Here is a 22,513-nt window from a genome sequence, read left to right as displayed (position 1 = left end):
AAAGAAAAAGAAAAAGAAAAAGAAAAAGAAAAAGAAAAAGAAAAAGACCTAAACAAACACAAAAGCAAATCCAAATGAATCATGGAACTAATGCCAAAAAAATCTTTTCAAAATTGTTTTCAATAACAAGGACCTGCTTGTTGCAGTTCAGAAGTCACAATCTCCATAGGTCAGATGGGATGCTATAACAGTTTGAAATGAGCTTTTCAAACTTGAGGAGCTGGAACAGCATTTTTTAAGAATCAGGGAAAACACAAAAAGGAGCAATCCATCAGAAAAAGGCTAAAGATAACCAATGAAACATTGCTTTTTCTGTTATCAATATTGTATTAAATCAATGAACATGTGTTAAAATACTGCAGAGGGGGAACAGCAGAAAATTAAATGGACCACAATGGTAAAAAGCAGCTACGTTTGGCCATAAAACGCTAATTTTTAAAGCCTGATTTTTAGGTTGTATTGAGTGACAGCCTTGCAGAGGCAGGTCCTGCATGTAGTGGCTGCTCTGTGACCATTGCCAGGGTGTCACCCCTGCACACGAGCAATCAGTGAGATCCAGGAGTTCACAGCACTATTACATTTTCAATTTCTGTCCAAGAGTGAGTATGTGATCCCATACCCTCAGATTTCAAAAAGCCATTACACCAAATCAAACCTCGAGAAGGCAGATTAAATATAAATAACAAAGTATTTTAACACAACTCTGAAGGAAGGTGAAAGAGTCTTGAAATACCTTGCTTTCAGTTGTTCAACCTGTCACTCTTTTGAGTGAGGAGAAATGCAGAGCTTACATGAGGACAGCACTGCACAGCCACCACTAAAGTCTTCCTCCCATACAAAACCTGGTAGGAAGAAAGAAACAGAACATCTTTTAACTACAAAATGCTATGGAAAGACATAAACCACTTCCACAAGTCCATGTCCCTGGTTGCAGCAGCATTGGTGACTCACATCAGATTCCTCCGTTACTGGATGGATTTAGCAAATTTTACTGCAATAAGATCCTCTTATCCCCATAACAAAATTAGGACCTCGTTTTATCTAATTTTATCATTTATTTCTTAATTTTCAGGCCAGCTGTTGCAGTTCCATAGCAGACACTTGGTTGTTCTCTCTGTGTTTGACAAACCAGCTTTGGACACTGTTCAGGTGCTGTAACCGAGTGACAGAGAACAACCAGATCAAAGGGGGACACCTGCTTAATGTCCTTTTGATCCAGCTGGAGAACAGCCAACATGCATCTCTGCTGACTCCTCTGGGGATGCTCTGAAGCACATTTACTCCTTCAGACCTGTTCCCTTCATGAGGGGAACACTTACTGCTCTGAAGGCAGGGAGGACCCTCCTCATGCCCTCACTGCATCTGTGAGATCTCCTGTCAGCCCTGCAGCACTCATTGCCTCACTAAAGCACTGATTAGCTCTGCAGCTACAGTTGTAATCCATGGGGATCTAGAAAAGATATAATACTGGGGAAAATAAAGAAAGGGACAAAACGGACAGAGCAAAGACTACAGGAAACAGGAGGTGCTCAGCACCCCGTGAGCCATCGGGAAGCTCCATGGAGCTCCAAACTGTGTTCACTGGGGTTGATCCCTCAGCAATCTCACTGAGCACAGAGCAAACAAAGAGACACAAGCAGAAAACAATTATGGACAGAATTTTTCTGAGAGAGATATTTCAGAAGGTTGTGGGTTTGGGGGATGAGGTTTGGGGCATCTATTTTTCCAGCAATCCCATTATCAGGAAGTCTTACACAATAGATAGTCTGCCATGTATTATGAATATAATAATAAATATAGTAATAAAAATTGTCAAAAATTTTTATTTGTACAGAAGACACTATCTGCTTTGACAAAGAAACCTGCAGGAATGACAGACTCTGGAATGCTGTATCTATCCAGTCAGAAGCCCTTTCAAGACTAGGTTTGAAAGAAGTTTCAGAAAATTAATCAGTAGTATCAGCAGATGCCTAGGGAGCAGCACAGGAACAGGAATCCAATACACCTAAGTGTTAACATCTCTTTCCTGGGAGTTTTGGACCAGGAAACCCACAGCACTGCAGCAGATAAAAAGTCCAGCTTAAAAATGCATGAAGGATTTCTGGTAGACAGGAAGAGTGCACAGCCCTGACATCCCAATCAACCCGCTCAAGGTGCTTTCTGTAGTGACTTGAAAATAGTAGAGGAAAACATACAAAACAAGACAACTGCTGAGCTAATTCCTCCTTTTGCCTTGTCTCTCCCAGCTGGGGAGCAGCCACACACACAGAGCTACAGCCCTGAGTCTGTGCACTCCACCTTCCCTCACTGCTGGCACGTTTCTTTGGGCCTTAATCCAGTTGCTGCCCTTTCCTTCCCCACTCCCTCGGCCCCCATGGCTTTGTCCCTGCTGCCTCTGAGGGCCCCTGACCTGCTGGGTTAGTCCTGCACTCAACCCCTGCCTCTGCTGCAGCTTCTTCTTGGGCTGTGATTTCCCCCAGCGACAACTGACCCACTTATAAACTGAGCTCTCAAAAGGCAGGAGTGAAACTAAACCCCTTCATTTCTAGAGCAGCTTCCAGGGGGTCTGACAGGAGCCCTGATGTGTGCATAGCACACAGAGCTGAGCAAATGCAGCATTAAACAAGGGCTCAGTTCCCATTCCCAGGAAAGTTTCCCTCTGGGTGGGTGAGATGCAGGTGGAGCAGTGCTGCCTCACCCCACTGGCACCAGACTGGAGACACTAAACATGAATAACTGAGAAATTCATGAGATTTAAACCCCAGGATCGAAATGCTGCTGGTTTGTTCTGGGTGCTTGGTAGGCATGACAACTTCTTTTGTGATTAATTCTAACAATAACTTAGTTTTAGGATCCTCTGACATAAAAGTCTTGGCTGCTACAATATTAAATAGGAGATAAATCCAGGGAAATGTTACTGTTACTAAATCTTTTCTTTTTTTAAAGTCATCTTCATAATATTGCTAGATTAAGTTCTCAATTTACAAAGCACTAAGGCATCAGGAAATTTTATCATTTTTGTCAGGCCAGAGCAAAAGAAATTTATGATCCTTAGAACCACTTTTTGATAAGCATGTAGTGTATTTTCAGACTGAAATTCTTCAGGTAATACACATTAAGGACAAAACCTTACAGCTGCTTCACAATCTGAGCAAAACTCCCAAAGGGAATTAGCTCCAGCCATCACAACTCAGGCCCCTCTTCATCAAAGACAACTCTTATGTGCTTGTGCCCATGCTCTCAGATATTTTAATTGGAAAATCCAAAGCTGACCACACAGCTTTGTACCTTCATAGAGACTTACTGCCCAAACCACAGTGAAATTAGAGCTACAAGGAAATCAAGGCAAATTATAGCATAGGCAGAAGTGAGGAGGGAACTTTAGTCCCAAAATAGACAACAGAGATTCCTCTAAATATTGGCTTACTTGTTTTCACCTTTCTACTAAATATTTCCCCTGGATACATTATCTTTAGAACCCCCAAGGACAGCAATGCTTTCCCTCCCTCTGCACTCTGACACTTGGAATTCAATTTTCAAATTAAAAAAGTGGGAGAAAACAGCCCATATTGAACACAGGAACAGAAGCAAAGATTAGTGCCTGGAAGAGCCATACATGAACAGCAAACAAACACAAGTCGGAATCACTGGAGGCAAAATTAAAACACAATTGTTTAAGGCAGATTCTGGGTGGCACAGACTGGAAAAATTCAGGTTGCAGCAAAATACCCAAGAGCTTTGACAGGCATTCTCAGGCTGGAGAGACTGGACATTACTAATTGTAGGTGCCTCTGTTGTGGTACAGAGCTCAACTTAATTATGAAATTATGTTTTATGAAATTTAATTAATGAAATCCCATGGAAATGGGGGAAGCAGAGGCACAAGGGATGGTCCTGAACTCCCAGCCTGCAAAGAGGAAGACACAGGTAGTGAATGGCAGAGTTTTAGATCAAGAGACTTCCCAGAGGTTTTCCATTGCAAACCAAGGCAACAGACCCCACCCAGGGCACAGGGGAGAACTTTGTTAGTTGAGTTATTTAAGACTTTATGCAATCACAGCCCCCTCCCAGTGCCTTCCCAGTCTGCTGGCCAACAGTGAATAATCTAAAAACATTACATACCTTAACAAATAGATGGTTATGATAAACACTGAATCTTACAACATTTTAGATGGTAATGATACACATCTATCTGAACTGCTATTTGCTGCTCTACAGAGATAATAGACCAGAGAGAGAACTGGAGAAAAAAAAGAAATAAATGTATAATTAATAGCTCTAAGCCATTTCTTGTTCAGAGATGGCAACTGCAGAGGAAGGTTTATTAGGAGGAATTACTGAGGCAGAAACACTGTGATGATTAAGGAAACTTTTGGTTTACATCCTGTGCTAGAGATAACTAGAAATGAAATAAGAAATAGGTAAGGAATGGTTGCTTATATACAGTTTCTTACATTCTTATCTATATTTCTTATGTAAAAATAAACAATGCTGTTCAAACTTAACATTTGTATTTCTTAATGCATATAAGGGATCAGCTGATTTATTATGACAAAGTAGTTAACCACAGTTTAAGGAAAATTAAGTTTCTGCCTTTAGACTGCAATAAGAGGTAACTGAAGTATGAACTGCTGACAAAACACACTGACCAAACTCTGCTGCCTCCCAATAGTTTTGGCTGCCAAATTCAGCTTCCAAAGAGCTGGACCTTCGAAGTACAGACTAGCCTAGTTCACCCAAAGGGAAGAGTGAGACTGAGCTGCTGTTACCTCAACTTCTGAATAGTCTTCCCCTAATTCCCAGTTTATACTGGAAGTGCAATATGGATTAAAATAAACAAGCATGTTAACTTTATTTTAGTGCAACTACCGAACTACAAGAAATGGCCAAATCACCTGGAGAATTTTCTCTAAACACTGTCAATGTTTTAGAGAAGCACTGAAGCCTATGACCAAAATAAATGGCTGTGAACACTCCCTTGGAAAGACAGAACAGTAATTATGTGTTAGAATCTGTAGGAAAAACATGATCTGTACAGCAAGTCATTACCTGTGCACTGAAACCTTCTATTGCCCAAAGTGAGCATGAATGGAACAGATCATGCCACAGCTTTCAGCAAAATCAGACACCTAAAATGAAAAAAAAATCCACTTTTTGTTATATCCCAACATCTTCATATCCAAAGCAAAGCAAAACTGCTTGGAGAAATGAATAAAGCCTGTGTGATAATGGAGGGTCACCTCTGATTTCACTTGCAGAGCCACACTGTGAAGCCACCCACTAAAGTCTTCAGTTTTTAAATCATCTTCAGCTGGTATTTGGCTACAACATTCCAGTGAGTGAACAGCAAAACTCAGAACCATGTTGTACTGCTCAGATTTTTTCTGGGGAATGTGGGTGAGATGAGCTGCCAGCACACAAGAACACACAAGGGTAATAAATTCCTCTTTTTTATCCACTGTCTGAAGGAGGGACACGGAGATGGGGAAGGGCCTCGATTTGAAGCCGTGTGAGGACACTGAGGGCACTTGGTGTGTTCAGCTGGAGAAGAGGAGACTGAGGGGAGACCTCCCTGCAGTTCCAATGCCTGGGCAGGGGCAGAGGAGGGGCAGGGACTGAGCTCTGCTCTGGGGGGACCAGGGACAGCAGCCAGGGAATGGCTGGAGCTGTGTCAGGGCAGGCTCAGGTTGGATCTCAGGCAAAGGTTCTTCCCCCAGAGGCTGGTTGGGCACTGCCCAGGCTCCCCAGGGCAGTGGGCACAGCCCCAAGGCTGCCAGAGCTCCAGGAGGGTTTGGATGATCCTCTGGGGCACAGGGGGTGACTCCTGGGGATGTTCCTGTGCAGGGCCAGGGGTTGGACTGGATGGTCCTTGTGGGTCCCTTCCAGCTCAGCACATCCTGTGAGTCTGTGACTCCAGTGCTGTCTGAACCCAAACTCCTTCCCTGCCAAGTACAAACTCCAATACGTGGAGTCCAAACCTGCTGATTGCCAACTGCTCGAGGCACAAAGCCATTGCAGTGAGATGACAGATGTGAGCACATCCTTCTGGGGCCTCAGCAATTTACTGGCTTGTTGCAGTTTATTGCTGGGCATTTGGGGTGGTTGTAAGAACACCTTTGTTAAACAAACCTCTTGCAGAACAGGGGAGATTCATTGCAGAATTCTGTAGGGTCTGGAGCAGAGCTGGGCTGTGTTTGGCAGGCAGCAAACACAGGGCTGTCAGGTGGTCACAGAGCCTGACACCAAGCCATGGGCCAAGGAGGAGAGCAGGATTAGCACTGCAGGGACAGTCTCGGGGGTCAGTAACAGCTCAATTACACAGCACAATGTGGTGATGGATTCCTTGAGATTGCAGACATTTCTATCAGTAAATAAGAAAACAGAAATCCAATACCAAGCATTAAGTGTGTAAAATCCTAGTAAATCGTTGAACAGTAGTTTCTGACCTTATATCCAGAATAAGTTGTGTTCATCCATTTTTAACGTAGCATAATAGTCTTTGCACTCTTTCTGTGTTGCACAGAGTGCTGTGGAGCACCTTGTTCTGGTCCTGGTAAAGGTCAATTAGTTAAGATTAGACTTTTTATGGGGTTTTTTTTATGTCTGTCTCAGTTTTTTTCTGGGATTTGTCTATGTTTTTGGTTTTGTGGGGTTTTGTTCTGTTTAGTTTTGTAAGGAATGGGAAAAATTTATTCTCGCTATGAATTCTCATGTAGATGAAGGCAGATTAATTACATGGTCTAGATTTCACACCCACATGTCATAATGGGGGAGTTAATCAGCTGGGATCCTTTACCAGAGAGCAAAAATTTCACAAACCAGACAAAAATTTCTCTTGCCTTAATCATTGAGTTCTGACAGTTGTTCTTTCTCAGATATCAGACAATTGGAAACACAGCACATAAATGAAGCAGAAGAAACCCCTAAAGATCAACAGCATTTATTCAGATTACTTGAGAGCCACCAATATTTTAGACTGTAGACTTCTCCCATTCCTCACAGAATTCTTTTCTCAGAGTGCAAACACTTCCATTTTCTCTTCCCAGCATGGCCAGATCATCTTTCCCTGGTTCTCAGCTCCTCCACCTTCCTCACAACTGCAGTTTGACTACACCAGCAAGATTCCCCTTACCAAAACCTGTAAACTGCACAACTGTTACTCCAAAGGCAGTGAAAGTTTCTAAAAGCATAGTTACCTCCCTCATTAACCAAACATTTAACAAAGAATAACAGCCCCTGTGTTACACTGCTCACACAATGCCTTTCAGGTTTCAGGACAAAACAGAGCATATGTAGCAGGTCTTAACTTTAGCCTAAGGATTTATTGTGTGTTTGCACACCTGCACCTGTCCCTTGAAGCCACTCTAAGTTATGATTTGACTCCAGGTCTGCACATATCAGATGTGGGGTCAGAAGAGAACAAAAAGTGCTACTTCTTTCTGTCCTAAGGCAACTGAAGGCCCACACTAAGACCTTAAACCATCTTGTCCGGGAGCTGCTTTACGCTGATGACGCCGCCCTTGTTGCCCACACAGCAGCAGCTCTGCAGCGTTTAACATCCTGCTTTGCAGATGCTGCTGAGCTCTTTGGGCTGGAAGTCAGCTTAAAGAAGACTGAAGTTCTCTATCAACCTGCACCTCAGGAAGTCTTCCATCATCCCCATATCATAACTAGCAAATCAGAGCTCAAATCAGTCCAGCAGTTTAATTACCTGGGCAGCCTCATCTCCTCGGATGGTGAGATTGATGGGGAGATAGACAACAGGTTAGCAAAAGCATACAGTGCCTTCAGAAAGCTTCATAAAAGAGTTTGGTGAAATAAACACCTGAAGAAAAGTACCAAGATCAGTGTTTACAAAGCCATAGTGCTGTCTGCTCTCTTATATGGATCTGAATCATGGGTCATCTACCGCCACACCTGTGACTCCCAGAACGCTCCATCAACGCTGCCTCCGTACAATCCTAAACATCCACTGGTCAGATTATGTGACTGATACATCTGTTCTAGAACAGGCAGCAGTCACAAGTATTGAGGCCACGTTGCTGAGAACACAGCTTTGCTGGGCAGGGCACGTCTCCAGGATGAAGGACCAACCACCTCCCTAAGATCCTGCTCTATGGTGAACTTGCCACCGGCTGCCACAAGAGAGGAGCCCCGAAGAGAAGATACAAGGACTCCCTGAAACAACATCTCAGCCTTGGCCATATTGATCAACATAACTGGTCTGCTCTGGCCTCCAGTTGGGAGGTCTGGAGACACACCATCTATAACGCTGCTGATGCTTTTGAGAACGCACCAGGATCACTCTTGAGGAGAAAAGACAACGCAGAAAGAATTGTGCCCTGCAGAATTTACCACCTAAGGAGTCTTTCTGCTGTGCCTTTTGCAACCGGACGTGTCTATCTCGCAATGGCCTTTTTAGCCACCAATGCACTTGTAACAAACGTGGGTAGAGCCCTCCCCAAATCTCCGTTCATGAAGCCTGGCCATGATGTCCTGCTGTTCCTCAGTGTAACATGCACTATGTTCCCTTTATTTCCCCTGCAGTACTTTCCCATCACCACAGCAGACCAGGCTTTTCAAACTTGGCACAGTGCTTTTAATGAGTCCTCTTGTGATTACAACCTGGTCTTTATACAGACATTTGCCAAAATTCTGCCTGTTTTCACAAAGAGCCAGTCTTCTGTACGTCTAAACATTTCCCAAATCCTGATGGGTACAAGTGTGTCTGAAAGGCCCTGGAGAAAAATAAAGCTAACCATTCAAACACTTGAAAACATTCATCAATTTGGAAACTGAATCCTCCTAAAAAGAAATCAGTGTGGAAATATCCATTTCCGTAGCTGAAAGTTGCTTCTGACATTATCTCACCCATCCCCAAACCTCCCAAAATTCTGATATTAATAGCATAGCACTTCAATATGTCAATCCTGGCCATACATATGCATGTCTGCCTTAGCTGTGGAGCAGCAGGCAGCAGCCCACCCTTCACTGAGTGCATCAGCTGGGCAAGGAAATGCAGCCAGACCATCTGATCACAGCCTGGGTGTGTTGGTGCATTTCCAAGCACAAGGTAGTTCTAAAGCACTATAACCTGGATGCCTTAAATACAAACCAACACCGTGCTTTTGAACTGTCAACTGATTCAAATGCAGCTGCTGAAAATTTAATATTGTAGGCAAGCTGTAGCACAAAGTGGCTTGAGACCACTGGTCCTGAATTATTTGAGGCAGACAGTGAATAATAGAACAGGTTTCATATAGTTATACCAGTTCAGCAGAGATCAAATGCCTGTAAATGGATCCCAATTTGCTCAAAGGCTGTTTCCTACCTGCCTGCTGGTGGAGACTGGCCAAAGGAGAGAACTCCCTCACTGCAGAAACCTCTCCTGCAGCTATTCATTTTTGTCTTGGCCATATTAAAACCCCTTCAGTTCTGACTGCGAAAAAAAAAGAAAAACATTAACACTGCTTAGCACTTTAGATAGAGCCGTAGTTTAAAGAGAAAAAAAAACCCACAACACAACAAAATGAAACTCCCATAAACCTCAAATACCCTGTTCTGACACAGGGGCCTGAGCTGACAACTGACAGCCCATTTCTGTGTCTCTGCACAGCCCAGGAGCAGCTGGAAGTTCTAAAGCAGCCTCTCCTTCAGCACTTCACCAGAACTGACACTTGGCAGAGCTCTGCTGGACAAATCTGGAGCCTCAACAGACTTAACAGCAAAGGTACCCAGATCTTCAGGGCCTGACAAACGTCTGTAGGAATCATGGCACTGGTCCTTCCTACCATTGACATCACAGACATCTGTTTAGTTGGAGACTTGTGGCTTGATGATTCCGTTTATTATTTTAAATGCATTCAAAAATAGGATAATTGACATTTTACATTCTAACTGTTCACCAGTTTGACATTACTATGCATTTTAATTAACATGAATACTCAAAGCTTGGGATTGAAGGGAGAGATAAGTCATATTAAAGTCAATAACTGTCATCTTTCAGTTCAAATTCAGAAACAGAACAAAACTAGACTTGTCTATCAAAGCTGACATTTCAACAGCACTAGTTAAAGGGGACTGTACTGATTCAGTATTTTCAAAGATGCTTTTACCCAATTAAGAAGCAGTGTTCAATTAGGTCAAGCACAGTAGTGGTACACATTAACTGGGCACTGTTAAAGTTCACTTTAAACAATACAGTCAACAAACAAGCACAAGGCAGCCCAATTCCCAGTTAATCAGGGCTGCAGTCATACAGGGGTTGGAGCTTGGCCAGACATTGCCCTTTCCACACCAGGAGTTCTCCTCTCCCAAGGCAGTGGGGTTAGCTCTGAGCTGCCAATTATTAAATAATTAAAAATAAATACATTTAAAAAGTTAAAATATGAAATATAATACAAAACCCAACCTCACCCAACCCAGCATTCTACATCTCCCAAGGGAATACTTAAGGGAATCCTTAAGTTGCCCTGAGTCGGTTTTCCTTTGATGAAATTCAAGTATATCCTTTAGGAAACCCTTCAGCTTTCACTCATTGACTGTACAATTCCACTCTGGACAGTTTTTTCTCCCTCAATAATGGTTTACAAGCACAAATCCACCTCCAGCTTACTAAGTTTGGCTCCAATTCATGCTCTGCAACAAAGAATCTCTAAAGATAACTTGATAACCATGCCAATTAAACATCACAGGAGAAAGATGTATATGCCCTCATTTACAGTTCATTATTTAAAGTGTGAAAATATAATTCTTAAAATATACATTTTAAATACAAAAATCAAGGAATTTTATTTTGTTAAGAGTATGTTGTGCTATCATTGATTTTCTCCTCAAAATGTAATATACTGCAGGTAAATATAAAGCTAAGGAAAGAGAAACATCCAGTGGTGGCTGCACAAAATTTTCCATGTTTACTCTATTGTATCTAATAAATTCAGACATAAATTAGATGTTACTAAAACATGTAAGTGAATTAATAGACAAACACCAGATGTGCACTGAATACAATGGGAGAAAAAGAGATCGAAATTGGTCCTTTTAGATTAGATCTGCAACTTTGGAATGAGATTCAGAACAATTCTGGCCAATATACACTGGAACAAGTGTGCATCTGTCATGCACAAAGTGCCAGCTTTCCCTTTCCCTAGAAAGCTGTAGGGATACAGCTCCAGCACACACCCATTATTGCACAGGATTCCCTGTGTCAGTGCACTCTTACATCACAAAACTGGGAGAACTCACCACTTTAATAAGCCAATTTGATGCTGGACCTATTTAAAGTTATGCTAAAAAGTTAGTTACTTATAAAGTTGAAAATATTATATAAAAGTTATTTATAAAAATCAAGTTGTTGTATTAAAGTTATTTATAAAACTAATTAAAGTTAAAACTATTCTAAAAATAACTAATCCTTAAACACACCAAAATTTAATTGTCTCATGAGAAGACAGGAGGGCAGGAATGCAAGTAAAGAGGGGTTTATGTAGCAGGAGCAGGACCCCAATCCATGCCCAGCCACTAAACCTGTGCCTGTTCCCCAGGGATCTTCCCTCTGCAAACAGGTTCTGTTCTCGCAGGCCAGGCTGGCCCAGCAGGGCTGTGCTGTGACTGTGGCAGCAGCTCACCCTGGGCAGGACATTCTCCTCTAATCACTGCTTCCCCACGGCAATAAAGGAGGTGTGTTTTACCATTAAGAAATGGTAATCAGGGTAAACAGACTCCTGCCCTAGAGAAAACACATGGAAAGGGCTCAGGAATATTTTCCTGCTTTTTCTCTTGCAATAAAGATTTATTATCCAGTGACATAATCGTAATGCTGAAACTTTCAATAGCCCTGACCTTTTAATGTTCTTTACTTTCTGCTCTAGACTCCAAGCTGGCTGTCCCTGAGCTCAGGGGTTTTTTTCACTTTCAGAGCATTTTCAGACTTGTTATTATCCATGCTGCTCCCAACTTTACTCAATAAGAGTGCAAATCACTTGTGGGCAGAAAGGTTGGCTGAGAGCAAGATAAAACATGCTCTCCAAGGCTAACTGATTAAGGTTGGAAGATACTGTTAATGAGTATCTGACTCTCTGGGCATTAGGAATGCTTTAAACATGTTTGCTTCAACCTCTTTCTTAAAATGGCTAAATCATCACAGCACCAGCTAAACACAAACTGCAGGGATGGTGCCACAGAACACCCTTGTCAGGGAGATCTGGGAGTAAAGACATGAGGTTTTGTAGAGCAGCTCTGAAACCCCTTGGGTTTGTATTTCCCAACTGAAGGGAAGTTTAATAACAGTCTCATCATATCCTAACACAAAAATCATGCAACCTTAGCGTGAAGTAACTTAAAAAGTAACATGAAAAGTAAATTCTGGGGGTGGAAAACAGGTGAAGTTTTTTTATTCTAGTCAAACAATGACAAATAATTCACATTTTTAAGCATTTCTTAACTGGTTTGTCAGGTACCAGCCCTGTACATTTTGGAGTACTGTAAATGGAGTTATCTCACCACATTCTTCCAGTCAGTCAGTTTAAATCTAAAATATTTCATGCAGTCCAGATGGAAACCTCACCACCAAGTGACAGCAAAATCTGGGAGTAAAGAGGTTGTCATTGCTGCTCACATCAAGGCCAGGCATCAGGTTAGCAGTTTGCTCACTTCCCAATTAATTTCTTCACAGCCACGGGCTGTCAGGTGCTCTGTGTTCCTCCTCAGGGAAGACACATTCTCGTGGCAATAACTGTGCTCACCCCAAAGCCTCGTGTCAGACAGACACAGCAGAGCTGCCAGGGCTGCCAGGCCCCTGCTTTCACCACAGGCTGAAGGAACAGCTTTGCTCCCAAACCAAGACTCCAATTCCCTGTTTCTCCAGCTGTTGCACACACTCACTGGGATATCTGGGCTCACCAGGTGTGCACATCAGCAGCTGGATTAAATGCCAGGCAACAGTGTGGATGGAGCTGCTCAGCCATTGCTGCCACAGCAAATGCCTCACACTTTGGCCTAAATCAATCTTTCCTGCCATTTAGAAGAATCTAGTCCACTGTTTTGAGCTGTATATTTTGTTTAATTGAAAGCCTCTGGTGTAGCATTTAATTCCCATACACCAAATGAAGCTGCAAATTAGCAACCTCTTGTTAATATTCACCATGTCCATGGTGTTCTCTCCTCAGGAAAGGCCTGTACTTAAAACACTGTTTGTTAACAGGGAAGTGAGGGAAGTTAGGAAGAAATCCTTCCCTGTGAGGGTGGGGAGCCCTGGCACAGGTTGCCCAGAGAAGCTGTGGCTGCCCCTGGATCCCTGGAAGTGTCCAAGGCCAGGTTAGAAGGGGCAACTTGGGCTAGTGAAAGGTGCCCCTGCCCATGGCTTTAAGGTTCTTTCCCATCCAAACCATTCTATGACTCTTTGAATCCACTCTTTGATTCCATGCCATTATGAAATGTAATCCTAAATCACCACTGGAAATTGAACACTGAATTTTCATTTAAAGGTCTATAACCTTAGCCAGTATTTTTCTTTTACGTGTACCTTAAATAATAAGCACAGCAGACCACTGCTGTCCAATTAAATATTAGCTGCAAATATCTCTATGGTCTTGCATGTTATTGAGGCAGACCCTGAAGGAGCCATACAATGCTCAGGCTCAGCACCAGACAGACACAGTCATCTTTTTGTCAGGCTATTTTTTGCTGGTTTTTTTGCATCACTGTACAATGCAGCTCTAAAGACAGCGAGCTAAACTGACCATCCTAACACTATAGATAACTTGTGGAAATGCAACATATTGCCTTCTTTTAAATTGGAATGCTTTTTAAAATTAATTGGGTTATAATAGTGACACAGTGCACTGAGTAATTGGGTGCAAATTGCCATTACACAGGCACTGCCATCCCCGCATCATTAGTGCCCTCCCAGCTCCTGCCGGAGGCGGGAATCTCCCAGCCCCCAAACGCGGGGTCAGGCGGTGAAACCTGCTCTGAAACCGGGGCAGAGCCCTGTGCCAGCCCCAGGCATGGCACAAAACAGGCGCTTTCCTGAGCAAACAGGAGAAAGGAGGGGCTGGAGGTCAACCAAGAACTGCCTGGGATTGCTGCCTGTCCTTCCCCTCTTCCAGCTGCCCATGGAACTGCTCTGCCTGAACAGCACCAGGCTCAGCCTTGAGCTTGTTTCCTTTAGCTTTGGCTCTTTGCCCTGTGCCATTTGAAATCTTATTTCTTATTTTGAAGTATCATTTATCCCCAAAAAGGCCGATGTCCTGAATGAGGATAAAACCACATGATTTAATCTCAGTGGTTTCTGTTTGGACAAAACATGGTAACTCCAACAGCCTGCAAGGAATTTTCATTGCATCCACCTCAAAATGATCCAGTTCAGGGTAATATTTGGATATTTCAACAATGCTGATGGTACTGATCTGGAAATTATTTTTGAGATTTCTGAACTCCTTGGTCTACATAATTGCACCTAAAGCATTAAATGAACTTTCATCACACCGAAATCTATCAGCATCCTTCAATTCACCTCCCACAGAATCCACTTTCAAAGGACCAATGTTTTCCACGGAAGAAGAACCTGATGCTGGAAAGCTCATAACAGCTCATATCAGCACAACTCAGGTTCTGCTGGACATGTCAGAGCCCCATCAAGATCAAACCATTTGATTAGCATATTATTATTATTATTCCATTTTTTTCTGTTTTTTCAAAGAGCAGTTTGGTTGTTACTTCACTTTCTTTCCTGCCTGTGCCAGGCCAAAACTTTGCCCATCTCCAAAATAAAATAATAATTAAAAAAAAAGCCACAAACAGATTTCATCATCTTCAAGTCAGGGAAAACAAAGTGGAGTGATTTTCAGGGGAAGAAAAGCTAATGCATTTTAGAGCATATACAGCACTTCTCTTAATGCCAAAAACACAGTACCTCAGATCACTGACCCATTTACCAGGAGTGGTATCAAATTAAATATAAGTACCAAAATACCCTCATTCCCAAAGCACATTTTTTTCCAGGTTGACACAGTAGATTAAGCACAAATTCACTTGCTCCATTATTCTACCAATATAGCAATTATTACACACAGCAGGAATTTAATCACTCTCCTGATACACTCAGCCTCCTTGGGTCTCCTTCCACCCCAGCTGCACATGGACAAGGTCCTGTCACTCCTCCACAGCCTGGGCAGTTGGGCAACCAAGGGGCAGCCAGGGATCACAGGAGAGGTTTGGTCATTTTATAAAGCCCAGTAAAAGATAATTTCGGTGTGGACAAATGCACCCCTGCAGTTACTGTGGTGAATTGTGCTCTACCAGCACACAAAGAAATCTAGGAATGAGCTCTTGGTCTAACAATAAGAGTGTTATTCACTTCTTTCATTTATCCAAAAAGAATTCATTCAGTAAACTGCGAGTTATTAAAACACCAGATTACTAATGAAAATATGCATCCTAAATAGCTAAATCATTAGTGTTCTGATCTCGTTTGCAGAGCACATCTGTTTCCAGAGTTTGCTACTGAAGCCACTGGATACGATTCTTCAGCAGCAGAGGAGATTTAGGAAATTCAAATCTGTTTTTACAGAGAACAGGTCACTGCCCTTTGATTCCATTGGATGTCTCATGTGCTGAACCACATGCAGGTGTGTCTCCTTTTCATCTCCAACACCCCGAGGTCCCCAAACAATCAGAAAAGTTTCAGTGTTTCTAAATGAAGGGTTTCCTATATAGTAACAAAAAAATTAACTCTGAAGAATGGATTATCAACTTCCAATATGATAAATCCTTCATTACACGAAAATAAATCATATTATGAGAGTGACAAACAAGATCATTTGTACCTACAGTATTTATCTACACTAAATCATCACAAAAACAGATTCAAAGTTCTGTAGCTGATAACTACACAAACCCAGCTCAGGATTGGGGGTGTGGCACAAAGCTTTCTCACAGAGAAAAGACCAGAAGCACAAAAATTCTCTATAAAGTTTCAAACAGAAAAACTAGAGCTTTTGCTGGGGTAAATTATTGACTCCAGTGAAGAGCTTCAACAGCTGCACAGCAGATTCAGGGTAATGAAATTCTGCCAAGTGAGACCCACTGAAATGCTCACCAATAAATGGAGATTTATCAAATCACAGCTGAAGAATTACTATTTTTGACAAAGGGATGTTATCAACAGTGATTACACTGATGCTTGATCTTGAACAGACACCTCTGCAATAAGTGCATGTCAATACTGCTTTTATTTTCTAGTCTTGTTGAATATTATTTTCCCCACTGTGCATGCCTCGGTTTTGGTTTTGCAGGAGCTTATTTCTGCTCAAGCACAGACCTTGGAAGTCTCTGGTAGCCCCAAGACATTGCTCTGCTTGGCTTTGCTGTAATAACATCAGCATCTCTCATCTCATTTACTTGGAATCTTACTGCACTCCCCTCTATTTCTTCTGGAAATAGCATTTTCATTTTTCCTCTTGATCCTACAGGAATGATTGGAATGGTGCAACAGTAGTATATTAAATCATTTACACCTAGAAAGAGACTCTGCCTGCAAACACCAACCCCTGCTGCAAGAGTTCTGCTGTACCTGGCTCTGCTTTCCAACGTGGTGTTAATTAAAACACCATATTAAGGCTGCTCTGGACAGTCAGGTAATTGATTTTAGATATCCTTTCAGAAGGAGCTTTAGAGGCTACATTGCATTTCATAGCAATGACTGGAAAATTTTAAGGTGCCTATCTGGTAAAAATATGCATATATATATGTATGTATGAATATGAAAACCATCCTAAATGCATTACCAGAGCTCGTGTTTATGGAACAGGAGCCACATGGACTTCAAAGGTAAAACAATGAAAATCCATGTGCAAGTCAAGTCTGGTTCCTCTTTACCTAACTCTGAAAGGTCCACCATTAGTGTATAAGTCATCCATCTATAAACACTTAAAAATACAGATCCATAACCAGCAATGACTTATGGGAATGCTGCAGGAACCCTCCTGAGTGCATCCCTCTGTAATTATGCCTTGGGGCCACCATAATCAGCATGAGAAGTAGAGCTTCTCTACTAACAGATTTAAGAGCTTTCATCTTGAAGATGATTTATATTCTTCCTCTTCTGTACAGTTCCTACACAGGTCTGCAACACCCTGTGCCACAGTGCTCCTGGAGTGCATTTCTCCAGGATTCAAAGCAGGTAATGCCACCATCTCCAAGCAAGCCTTCCAAAAAGGTATCACAGAACAGAGGACACTTGACTTATTTTATCCTACTTGTTTCCCTGAAAGGTTTCCCTGAGACAATACATAATTCTTCCACTACCCAGGGAGTACTATGAGGGGGAGGAAAAAAGCCCTACTGCACAGTAATGTATAATAAATCACTCATCAACCCATCAACTTAATCTTCATTACAATCTATTGCTACAAGGATTTCTATAGTATGACAGAGGACTTACTGCACATAAAGGTTTGCCCGAGGGCTGAATGTAATCAGAGAGGGGACAGAGTGAAAACACAACTGGCTTGTTAGTACTGCTATAGAAAAACTTTTGTGAGGGACTCTCAATAATGGTGAACACACGGGAAAAGAGGGATTTTTCTTACTCTCTTTTCCCAGGACAGCAAAACCTTGCCCCATCCAATACATTTCTCCTAGAGATGTTCCCACTGATTTGAGGGAGACATCTGGTTTAGCCTATGGGAAATGTGTATTCCCCAGCACCTCTTTTTTGTGAAGTCCAGTAGAATTTAGTACAGTTAATCATGGAGACTGAAGGATGATCAAATGATCTGAAACTGTGAAATCACCTTTTCTTTATCCTTTCAGTAAAAATACCCCTAAAAGATAACCCAGAAAAACAACAGAGCACAGATACATGGATAATAAAAACTGCTGGTGGTTTTGTGAATCTTGAGTGTCTTCTCTTCTGCAAGTTCAGCTCCCTCACAACTGACCACACCAGGTCCAAATAGTGAAGGACAGAAAACCCAGAGGCTGGTCCAGAGCAGAGCATTACGTCCCCCTCCAATACCTGAGGACTTTGTTTTGTGGGATCTCAACCTTATTCTCGTGTTCTGTCTTTTTAACCTGTCACATAAAGTAAAACATTTATCTTGTAGCCCATGCCACATCTGCAGCATGAACTGTCTGCTTGTATTGACCAGATTGAAGCGACCAAAACCCAAGGAATTACAGGCACCAACGAAGTCACAGTGAATCCTGAGAGCTACGAACGCCTGGAAAATGCGATTTGCTGTTGCAAAGTCGTTGGCTCAAGGATTTCTCCACTTCAACTAAATGCAAAATTAATGGTCTGCTGATAAGGACAAAGGCCAGTGACTCGGCTGTGTGGCTGTAACAGTGCACGGCCTCCAAAAAGGGAGGTCTGGCTCCATCCCTCGTGCTGTGGTGCCTCCCCAACACTTTGGTGCAGCCCCAGGTGAGCTCTCCTGCTCACAGCACTCCTCACAAAGCTAATTGCACTCATTAACCCAGCAGAGCACTGTGCCCTGGGAAATTGTCCTGATGTTGGGCAGGAAGCATTTGGTGTGAACGTGTTTGCTGAGGGACACTCTGGAGAAATGTCTGCAGCAGAGGGTGGGGAAAACACTCCCAGAGCATCTCTTGGACAGACCGAACCCAAACATCAACATTCATTCTTGCAGGTGAACTACATACACTCTGAAACTAATTTTAATTCTCAAAAAACTAGGTAAAAAGTGGGATGCAGCATGAATGAGGCTGAAAACAAACAAAACAGGAGAATGGGAAATACTGTTTATCAGTAGAAAACAGGAAAGGGAAGAAAATGAAATCTACCTGGAAAATGAGGTTGCCTGAAGCAGCCCCCCTTCAGTCTAACTCCTGCTAGTTACAGAAGAACCAGAGTTGCTGTTGGTTTTTCTGTGCTGCTGACTCAGAGGGCCAGAAACACAACATCAGCTGCAGGTTTGGGGGATAAGTTGTTGGCTAAAATATACTCTGCAGTGTGCTGGAGAGAGAAGGAATGAAGATTTCCCTCTTGCTCACTGTCACACAGGCCCAGGGTCTCACCTGGTGTTGTCCCCGTGCCAGTCACAGCAGGGCAGGTGTCACTGAGATGGGCAGCAGCTCTGGACTGATGGACACTTGGGATGACAAAGTTAATTTTGCACATTGGCTCACAGCTCACAGTTATTTGCAGATCACTACCCTGTCTGTAATAGATGGTACCACAGAGAAAATGTCATTAACCAAAGTATTTTTATTATGTACCAAACAGGCCAACACATTCACATTCACACAGACACTTGAGTTGGCACATGTGCATCTAAACAGATTTTTCCTTAGATTTAGATCTCAAATCCTGTTTGTCCCACCCATTAAATTCCATTGATTTCTTCTTCCACTCAATCTGCCACTTCCTGAATGTTTCTGAGCTGTTTTACAAGGAGACAGCAAAACTGTCAGTTTTCACACGTCTGAACTATCAACAACTTCCTTCTTAAAATTGTCCAACTTCTTGTTCCTCAAATTCTTATTTTTTCTAGATCCTCTGATGTGTTCACAGCCCCACCCGCAGATCCCCATCTCTGGGGACGGGCAGGCATCAAGTCCTTCATTGGAATTCATATCTGCCTTGAGTTTTGTTTAGGTCCCCCCTCCCTCTTCCCCCTAAATTCATTATATATTGCCATGGATTGAGCATTTCTTGGAATACATCATCTCATTCCTATCTGTCAGCCCAGGCTGCCTTCTGCTTAAGACATATGGAGAGGCATTCTTTCTCCTTGAGGGGTGACCAAGCAGACAAGGCTTTCAGAGCAAACTCTCCTCAGAAAGAGCTGTCAGGAATTGTGTGGCTTTGGAACAGGCGTGGGGAGCCCAAGTGGGTAAAATTGCAAAAGTACAGACAAAAGCATTTCTCCCCCTGATCCAAACAGTGTTTGCTGAAGCTGATGACTGATATTGCTCCTTAAAACAAGTTTTTATCATCAATTTTTTGCTAATGAAGTTGGCCTGTTGGAGTGGGGAAAGGACAGACACTGGGGGCAGTTGGCTTCCGACCTGCACTTGGAAGGTTCTCCTCCGGGTATGAGACCAAAGATATCCAAAGTTCAAGAATTCTGCTGCTTTGCCAGCAAACTGATCCAGCCAACTGCTAATCTGTCCTTCAAGATACCGTGGTCACAGAAGATAACATTCACAATTCCATTAACCCAGAAGATTTCAACCTCTTTTTCCTTCCACCTCACAAATAAAAGTAAATGAGATCAGGTTTTTCCTCTCATATTATTCTCACCACATTTGTCGTGTTTCAGGTCTGGTTCTTGTCTGATTCATTAAAGTGCCTTGATGCACAACGGATTAAGTACTTAAATAAATAGTTCACTTTTCCTCTAAATTGCAAAAGTTATTTCAATTTTTTAAGCTGTTCACAGAAAACATTTTAAAAAGATAAACATCCTGTTCATTGTGCAAATACAGAATATTTTTTCATGGCCAACTTTCCTAAAAATGTCTATAAATGCCTGTAGTAACAACGAAAGTTGTAAAAAAAAAAAAAAAGAAAGAAAAGAAAATAGTTTTTGTTTTAAAAGACAAAGCAACTGTTTCAGATTCAATGGACACAAGCTTGAACTTCTCAGAACCAGGTCAGCCACGTGTTTTCAGTGGCCCCACTGCAAAAAAAGGTGCACAATCCCTGCTTGTTTGGGCTGTGAACACTCTGGGGGAAAAGGAGAGCAGCTCCCACATTTAATTCCCGTGCAGCCCAGAAGGAGCAGACCCAGGTACCAGACTGCCTCCCTCCTCTTCCAACACTCCAATCCCAGCACTTCCCTGGCAGAACAATGTGGGAATATTTGCTCAGATACTGTTTATTTCAGTAGGAAAGATGCTGGTCAAACATTTCCCTTATGTTATTTTCATGCCCCAGGGCAGTCTCAGATGGGGATTGATGTCATTTGCTTGAAATATTTGCTGTAAAATAAAAGCTGCTTATTTTTCAGCCAGGAAATCCAGCAGGGGAAACCCTGAGAGGCTGAAGTTGGCACTTTCTCCCATGGCCACACATCCTGCCCTCTGTCTACAGCTCACGTCTGCTTTTGCCCTGCAGTCTGGCCACAATGTAAGAGTCACATCCATAATTTCTGAAGTTCTTGGAGTCTGAGTTAGAAGTCTGTCACTCTGGGCTCCCTACAGAGCTAAATAAGAGAAACCATCACCTCTAAGAGGCAGTTCAACCCATGGGAACTACTGACCAAACTTATTTCTCGCCACCATCTTCCCAGAGCAAATGGACTCCTAATCTGGGAGGCTTATAAAGGTGCTTGAGGTTAGACAAAATTTAATCCAGGGAGCCAGCCCAAATCAAGTACTAGGTAAGTCAACATTAGACCCCCTGTGACCACAAAGGGACCTCTTTGATTCTGTTAAAATACATCTGTCTGCATAAATCTATAGGAACAGTCAATAGGAATCATTGGGTAAAGATCCAATTTGCCCTTTTATAATCCTGACTGGAGTTAAATCTCTTGTTCAAACTTACTCTCTCCTGCTCCTGCATGTCACAGCTAATTGCATTATCCCCAGTAAAAGTGTCTATCTCAAATCTCCTCCCAGGCTCAGAGCAGCTCCAGGGCCCCACGTCCTTGCCCTGGGCAGGAGACATCCCAGCACATTCCCACACAGGCAGTGCAGGGCTGGATCAAGATGGATGCTTTCAGGTGACAGGTTCCATACACAGACAAGCACTTCATAAATCAAAAATTTAACTCCAAAATGCATCCTGTAATGAGTTATAGGTGCAGTTCAAGCCTCACAATTACATCTGCATCTGCTCGGTTCTGTTTGCCAGCAGTGCATCGTAAATACTCCCTCCCTGACTGCAGCAGTCACTGTCAAAGCATCTTTGTGCCTTGGCTTGTCCTCATCAACCAAACTAGAGAGCAGAACAATTCTTCACCACTTCCTCCAAATAGGAGGGTTTGTAAAAAAAGTGCTACAAATCCTCCCCCATTAGCAAAGGTTGGAATTTTTAACTGTGGTATCAGTAGCCTCCACCTGCACATTTCATTTCAGAAAGACCACTAAAATACCAAAAGAAACATTTGCAAGTGTTAATACTGAGAGACAGAACCCCTGGAATGAAGGGATGGAGGGAACTTTTTTCCCCTGATAACCTGAGTAATGAGCTGTCCATATTGCAGGGAGAAAATGAAACTCCAGGATGGGAAATGCAAAGTAGATTTGTAAGTGCATTAAAGGAATTCAAAGTCTATTGCAGGTGAAGGAACACAAATAATGATTAGGAAGGAAAAAAAAGAGCTCTTGGCTTGGGCATGTGAAATGAGGCAGTGATGTCAGGACACCTCACAGCACATCTTAGATGTGTTTCTGTATTTTCAGCTCAGAAATTTCTTAACCCAGGTGCAGCTGGTACATTTAGTGACATCTATAGATCTTCCTATTTTATTTTTTTTAACACAGAAAGTTACCTTTGCCAAACATTTCTAAAGTACTCAGGCCATTTTCTTCCTCTCTA

General features: G+C 42.5%; 1 long non-coding RNA gene across 3 annotated transcripts in view; it reads right to left on the bottom strand.

The window, feature by feature from the left end:
• The window catches only part of LOC113976641, a 93,674-nt gene that overhangs the window by 34,469 nt on the left and 36,692 nt on the right, over nucleotides 1-22,513 (bottom strand). The window lies entirely within an intron of this gene.

The sequence above is a fragment of the Neopelma chrysocephalum genome, unplaced genomic scaffold (genome assembly GCF_003984885.1).
Source record: "Neopelma chrysocephalum unplaced genomic scaffold, ASM398488v2 Primary Assembly neopelma1_177, whole genome shotgun sequence".
NCBI lineage: Eukaryota > Metazoa > Chordata > Aves > Passeriformes > Pipridae > Neopelma > Neopelma chrysocephalum.
This window is presented reverse-complemented; position numbering and strand designations above follow the sequence as displayed.